The following is a 6,126-nucleotide window of genomic DNA, read 5'->3' as shown; positions in this document are numbered from 1 at the left end:
GCGAGTTCGAAACAAAATTAGACTGGTAGAAAAGCGCCCCAGGAAAATAAAGGAGTAGTTCAAGACTGGGAGAAACCAGAGATGAATTAAGAGATTCCCAGTCTGGAAAGTTAAAGAAAACAAAAACCTGTATTGAAAAGAGTAATTCAAAAACTAAAACAATACATGTAACAGTTATAGAATTAAAACCAACTTCACAGGAATGATCACTTATTCAGGAGAAATTAAAAAGAATTAAACTCTTTCTTTACCAGGAAAACTATATCAACAAGACTAACTCTGGCCAGTGTTAAACTAAAGGATCAGAACTTCAATTAACCAGGGTAGGAAAATAGAAAGCTATATTACAAGGGACTAGCAAAAGAAGTTACATAGAAGAAAATACAAACCAAGTGAAAATAGAAAGCTATATGTTATATTACAGGGTAGGAAAATAGAAAGTTATATGCTAAAAGAAAACTATATTACAAAGGACTGAACTAAAGTTATATTACAAGCAAACTACTAAAAAAGTAAACCAAAAAACTAAAGATAGAATAAAATACAAGACAGGAAGCTAGTAAGATATCACAAAAAAAAACATATAAACCCTAATGGTTTCCTGATGCTGTATTTCAAGATATGGATATTCACTTTGAGTTGGATTTATGGGAGTTGTCATTTCCTTGTACTGCGCCTGAGCTTGACTGACCTTTGAACCATTTGTGTGGAGGATCCGTAAAGGTGACAGTTGGTTCAATAATTATAACATCTATAGATTCATCTGTTGCAGTATTTCTTTCAACTTCATTTACCCTCAGTCTTTTAGATGTTGGAAAATTGATGTCTTCATTGAAATACTTCTCCATTGTATTCCAATTGTTCCAGTAGTCTTGTTCAGCTGTAGAAAGTTGATGCTGTGATGAGAATGATACACTATTTGTAGCTGGAGGGTCTAAGAAGTCCAAAGTGTTGTGCACTTGCTGAAAAGCTACATAATGTGAGCTTTTATCTTCTTGACTTGCTATCTCTTCATCTAGCTCTCGCTGAATATCAGTAAATGTTACTTCTGATGCTAGAGAACTAGTTGAAGAGGAGGATAAGGAGTCCTCAGACCAATCCATACCTTCTTGCACCATGGCTGGGTGTACTTCCTCCATATTGTCATATGCAAAGGGATCCTGATTCTGAATTTCAGCTTCTTGTCGATGTTGTATGGCTGCCCAGTGAGCTGCATGGCTGCCCAGTGAGCTTCCATTTCAGCTTGCTGTAGTTCATCTTCTTGAAGTTCTGCTTGCTGTTGTGCAATCTCAAATCTTGCACATTCACTAATCTTATGGCCAATCAGATCACATTAGCCACAGAATAGTGTTGGGAAATTATGGAATTCAAAGGTCAACCCATTGTAAAAGCCAAGAGCATTTTCAGCATTAACCGAAAAACGGATTGGAATCCAAATGAGTGAGGTGATTTCCGTCAGATCCACGCGAGTCAGAAGAAACAAATACGGTGTTACTACTCAGTGTGTTTTACATTTGCATTCTCTGTTTAGACTCAGCCATCCTCAAAATGTAATAAGTTTCCTTGCGATTTATTATGTTTTAATTGGGTTTGGACAATATCATGAAAAAAAAGAAAGAAACTAACTTGGAATTTTGATTGTATTATGTTTTGGTGATCAGTTAGATTAGAATGAAAGACTCGCATTGAGAAGGATTTTAGACGATGCTGCTAGCCTGCTGCACATGCGATTCAGTAAATCAAGGTACACTCAACATCTCATGAGGTCCAATAACTTGGAATTTGAAATGTGGATATTATTGAAGATCAGACTTTTAGTAGATTAAATTGTAAAGTTATCCTGATTCCTCACATGGAAAATTTGGTTCAAGAATTATGTTAAGGGTTAGCTAATTTTTTGGTCTAATTTTTTGACTCAAACAGACAACTGTGAAGCGATCTAATGTCAGAACACAACTACAAGACCGAATGACGGAGATCCAAGATACATCTACGAGAAACAAGAAACTGTGTTTTAATTGTGGGAAAATTGCCAGTAAGTCCAGAGGATGAAATACATGCTTCGAGGATATACTTGATTTTGGCTAAATATTTATGTGTTGAGTAGGTCCAATCGGACCAATCCTTACTGCTGTCTTATTGTTTACCATTTGCTGGTGCTTGATAGAGTTGTATGAGATAAAGGTGGCATGTTATGGAAGATTGTAGGTGCTTGATAGCTCAAACAACATACAATTGCAGCAACCTGTTTTGGAAGATTGCAGGTGCTTCATAGAGCTGTACAACATAAAGCAACCATGTTTTGGAAGATTGCAGGTGCCAAGCAGCCGTATTTTAGAAAGTTGCTGGTGACTCTAATTCTATTTTGTATTTCTTGAACTTTCAAGAGGTGATTGTTTTTTGTATTGATAGTGTTTGTGGATTTTCTTTTTGTTATGGTGCAGGTGAATGGTCCAAGAACTCCCTTTCTGGTCAGTAATATATACGTAATAGTTTGTAGGTGTGAAGTCAAGTTTTGGTGGCTTTACTGGGAACCCAAATGTCATTTTACCAAAATCTTAATTTTGTTAATATACATCAGAATCTGAACAAAATATTAGTGGTCTCGGATTGTTTTGAGAACTGACCAATTATTTAACATTTTATATGAGTTTCTAAAGTCATTACTGAATAATGATTGTATGTGGTTATGCAGTGCTTTCCTAATTCGAGATGAGAAGATTTTGACTAAGAAGAGGTAACTTTGCACTACTCGCAAATCCCAGAAATAATAGTGTCAATTACTTAGTGGTGCCTGGCTGTGCATCTTGAATGAATCCATTTTGGCCCTTAAAAGTAGATGCATGAAGTGGTATTGGTTCCAAGGCAACACATACTCTGCATTAGGTAGCCTTTTCATAGTCGCTGAAGTTATGCATTTGAATGAATGATTTGTGTACACGAGGTGACTGAATAATGAAATGTGGTGGATCAAGATTTATTTAACCAGCGTAACGAGCATCTGTAATTTCGTTTAGGTTCATATACATCAGTTATCTGGCTAATGCTTACAATGAAAGTCATAAATGATAACAACTGTATGCCATTTTTATGGTCTTGAGTTATTAATCAGCAGGAAAGCTACACAAGGAGTGTATGAAGATAGATAGTTGAAGTTGATAACAAACAGGTTCACTGTACAATTTCTCATTTGAGAGAATTTATTGTGTATGTCAACAATGTTTCATCATTCTCTATGGATTTAAATAAAGCAGTAACCGGCATCTGCTGCAACTACGTGATGATATAGGTGCTAGAAAGGTAAAGTTGGATTTTATTGTTCTTTTTGCCTTCATTGGCCTCTGTGAATAAAGATATACATACTAACCTAATGCAGTTATACAATTTGATAATTAACCTATTCGGTTATACACATTGATAAGAATTTGTCCATTGCTGCAAACTATGTCCAGGAAATATCTCCAGAACCCACTCAATGTACTACTCAGCTGGATGTGATTACTATGGTATGGCTCAGGGAGGTGACTACATAGATGCAGATCATACAAGCAATTCAATTATTACTTGACAGGCTCACAGACTGTTAAGACTTTGCTTTTCAGGTATGTGTGTGTATTAGCAGCTTTTGAGCCACAACAATCTGTTTTACACCTTTCAGTTCTGACTACTTATGGGGTTGTAATCCACAGGGAGTAGGATTGTTGCAGCAATTATCAAGTCAACGTTTGGTTGGATCACAAGGTAGATGCTTGGTTCTTATTATTAAAAAATAAACTACCTAGGTTCACCTTACTATAGACAAGTTCTTCACTGTATGTAACAAGTTTCTCCTCTCCTCTAGCATGGAAAAGCCACATCCCTCCAGACAGTGGATTTTTAGAAAATACAATAGAAAAAGTTGTGAAGTCTGCATTGTCTATTTTACACTTCAACTTTATGGGTTGTATTGCGGGACCAAGAGGAAATCTATCTTAAGCGAGTTGATACAAAATGAAACAAAATCAGGGAAGAAATTTGGAAAGATTTGTATGGGTATGATAGCAAACATGAAATTTTTAAAGATTGTGCTAATAAGAAAGTGAGTTAAATACTTCAGTATTTCAAACGAGTTAAAAAAGATGCGGATGTGAGTAATATTTTCAGGTAGTTCCACACTGCATACGTTGATGCAGTTTCAAATCCAAACTAAAGAGAATCTGAGATGTAGAGTAGAAATAAATTTTGAATACAGGAACGTTTGAACTGTTTCCTTTACAACTTAATACTGATTACTGCAAGTCTTAAAATATTTAGGATGTGGCTAACATAGGAACATTTGAACTATTCTCATCTGAAATTAGTTGTGCACTTTTAATTAGGGATCTGGGGCCTTGAAGAAAGGGTCTTGAATCATTTCTTAGAGGCATAGAAAAGATTATATGCTGTTCATTTTGTTGGAAGTTTGTTATTGAAGTCCGAACTCTAGGTTTGATTAGTCATTGACTGTACGGGTCTTTATGCATGTAGACTTTCTGCTGTAGAGTTGTAACTTGTACACCAATTCGAAAATGAATTACTCCAGTTGAGAATGATACTTGGTGGCCTATTTATCAGATCTCTTCAGATGTACAGATAATATTTTTAGCTTTTTGTCATTATCTGATCTGTAAGCGTTCGTATTTATTTCCAACTTGCTAATGGGGTTTCTAGGTGACATACAGGAACAGGTAGTTTGTTTTTGGTAATCTCTTAGATATGTAAGATAGTCTATGTGAGTTTGGTCGTTACTTATTTGTTCCTGAAAGTTTAAGTGTAGCTACTTGGTACGGAGTACTGTAAGCAATAAGCATACAGTTAGTTCTCTCCTTGTCGGGCCCTTGAAGGAATCTCCTAAAACTTCAAGGTGGTCATATTATGCTGTTTTAATATGGCATTCAGTAGTGCTTGCACTTAAATGATTTGAGTTATGCAAGTTTTCCCATTTATTTTGTATTTGCAGACAGCAGTGCCTATAGTTACACATGTATGGATCTCTACATATTCGCAACTCCATTTCGTGTTACACGGGATTCTTATTTCCTTGGTCGGCATCATACCCTTGAGTTTAAAGAATGAGCAGGAAAAGCTGAGTATGATTATGTAAGTTTGCAGCTCCATTGTCAACAACTCTCTGTAAATTCCGCTTCTCTGTTAAAAATAAGCAAGTTACTTATCAAGACTTTGTTCTTTCTTTGAAACCATGGTAAGCATAATGCGATCTCTATCTTTCTCATCCAATCAGGGATGCTAGGTACACTTCAAGCTCTCTGGGAAGTCTTTTCTTTATTCACAAATACCCAAATGGGGTGAGAATTCAAACATAGCATTCCTTAAGAAGCACATGAGAGCATCCTTTGTAGAACGTCCTAAGCCCTGGGTTACAAATATTACTGTCGATAGTATTAACTCAGGAGATTTCTTAGCCATATCAAAAATCCGTGGGGGATGGGGTGCTTTCGAGACCTTGGAAAAGTGGGTTACTGGAACTTATGTTGAGCATACTGCAGTTTGCTTGAAGATCCTGAAGGAAATCTTTGGGTTGGAAAATCTGGTCACGAAAATGAGGAGGTAAGACAATGCTCATGAATGCCGCTATTTTTTGGTAAAAAAGAAATATATATTATACAGGTTTATTGATGTAATTTTTTAATGTCTATTCTTGGCGGAAGATGTTATTGTGATGACGCCATGGGATGAATGGTGGAGGTTTGAGCTTACCGAAGATGACTCTAGTCCTCATATTGCATTGCTACCTTTGCACCCTGACGTCCGGGTCAAATTTAACGAGACTGCAGCGTGGGAGTATGCAAAGAGCATGATAGGGAAACCATACAGTTATAATAACAAGATCTTTAGCTGTATAGATATTGTCGATGGGAATTTCCCACCACCACTGGATGCACATCTGGTATTCCTTCGTTTCCTGTATCAGTATGAGGATTTCCTTTTCATGTACTGTAGTCTAGTAATGATGCATTCATCCCTTTATGTACTCCGTGTTCCAACACGTGGATTTGATGACTTTAATGTGTAAAAATAGCCCCCTATGGAAACAAGCTTCCAAAACTGCCACCCTTAAATGAAAATATACATATAACACCCTTTTTG

At 36.4% G+C, this 6,126-nt stretch overlaps 1 long non-coding RNA gene across 3 annotated transcripts; it reads left to right on the top strand.

Moving 5' to 3' along the window:
- The first annotated feature begins 1,227 nt into the window (after window positions 1-1,227).
- LOC113287917 lies at window positions 1,228-6,126 on the top strand. Of its 3 annotated transcripts, XR_003330392.1 has the most exons (11): window positions 1,228-1,550; window positions 1,662-1,744; window positions 1,924-2,035; window positions 2,168-2,316; window positions 2,696-2,737; window positions 3,113-3,300; window positions 3,453-3,602; window positions 3,690-3,741; window positions 4,979-5,118; window positions 5,261-5,586; window positions 5,688-6,126. It is a non-coding gene; the product is annotated as an uncharacterized LOC113287917 (long non-coding RNA). The 3 variants fall into 3 exon arrangements; XR_003330393.1 differs by lacking the exon at window positions 1,228-1,550 and having other exon boundaries at window positions 1,622-1,744; window positions 3,116-3,300; XR_003330391.1 differs by lacking the exon at window positions 1,228-1,550 and having other exon boundaries at window positions 1,622-1,744.

The sequence above is a fragment of the Papaver somniferum genome, chromosome 6 (genome assembly GCF_003573695.1).
Source record: "Papaver somniferum cultivar HN1 chromosome 6, ASM357369v1, whole genome shotgun sequence".
Classification (NCBI taxonomy): domain Eukaryota; kingdom Viridiplantae; phylum Streptophyta; class Magnoliopsida; order Ranunculales; family Papaveraceae; genus Papaver; species Papaver somniferum.
Note: the sequence above shows the minus strand (reverse complement) of the source record. Positions and strands in the feature narration are given on the sequence as shown.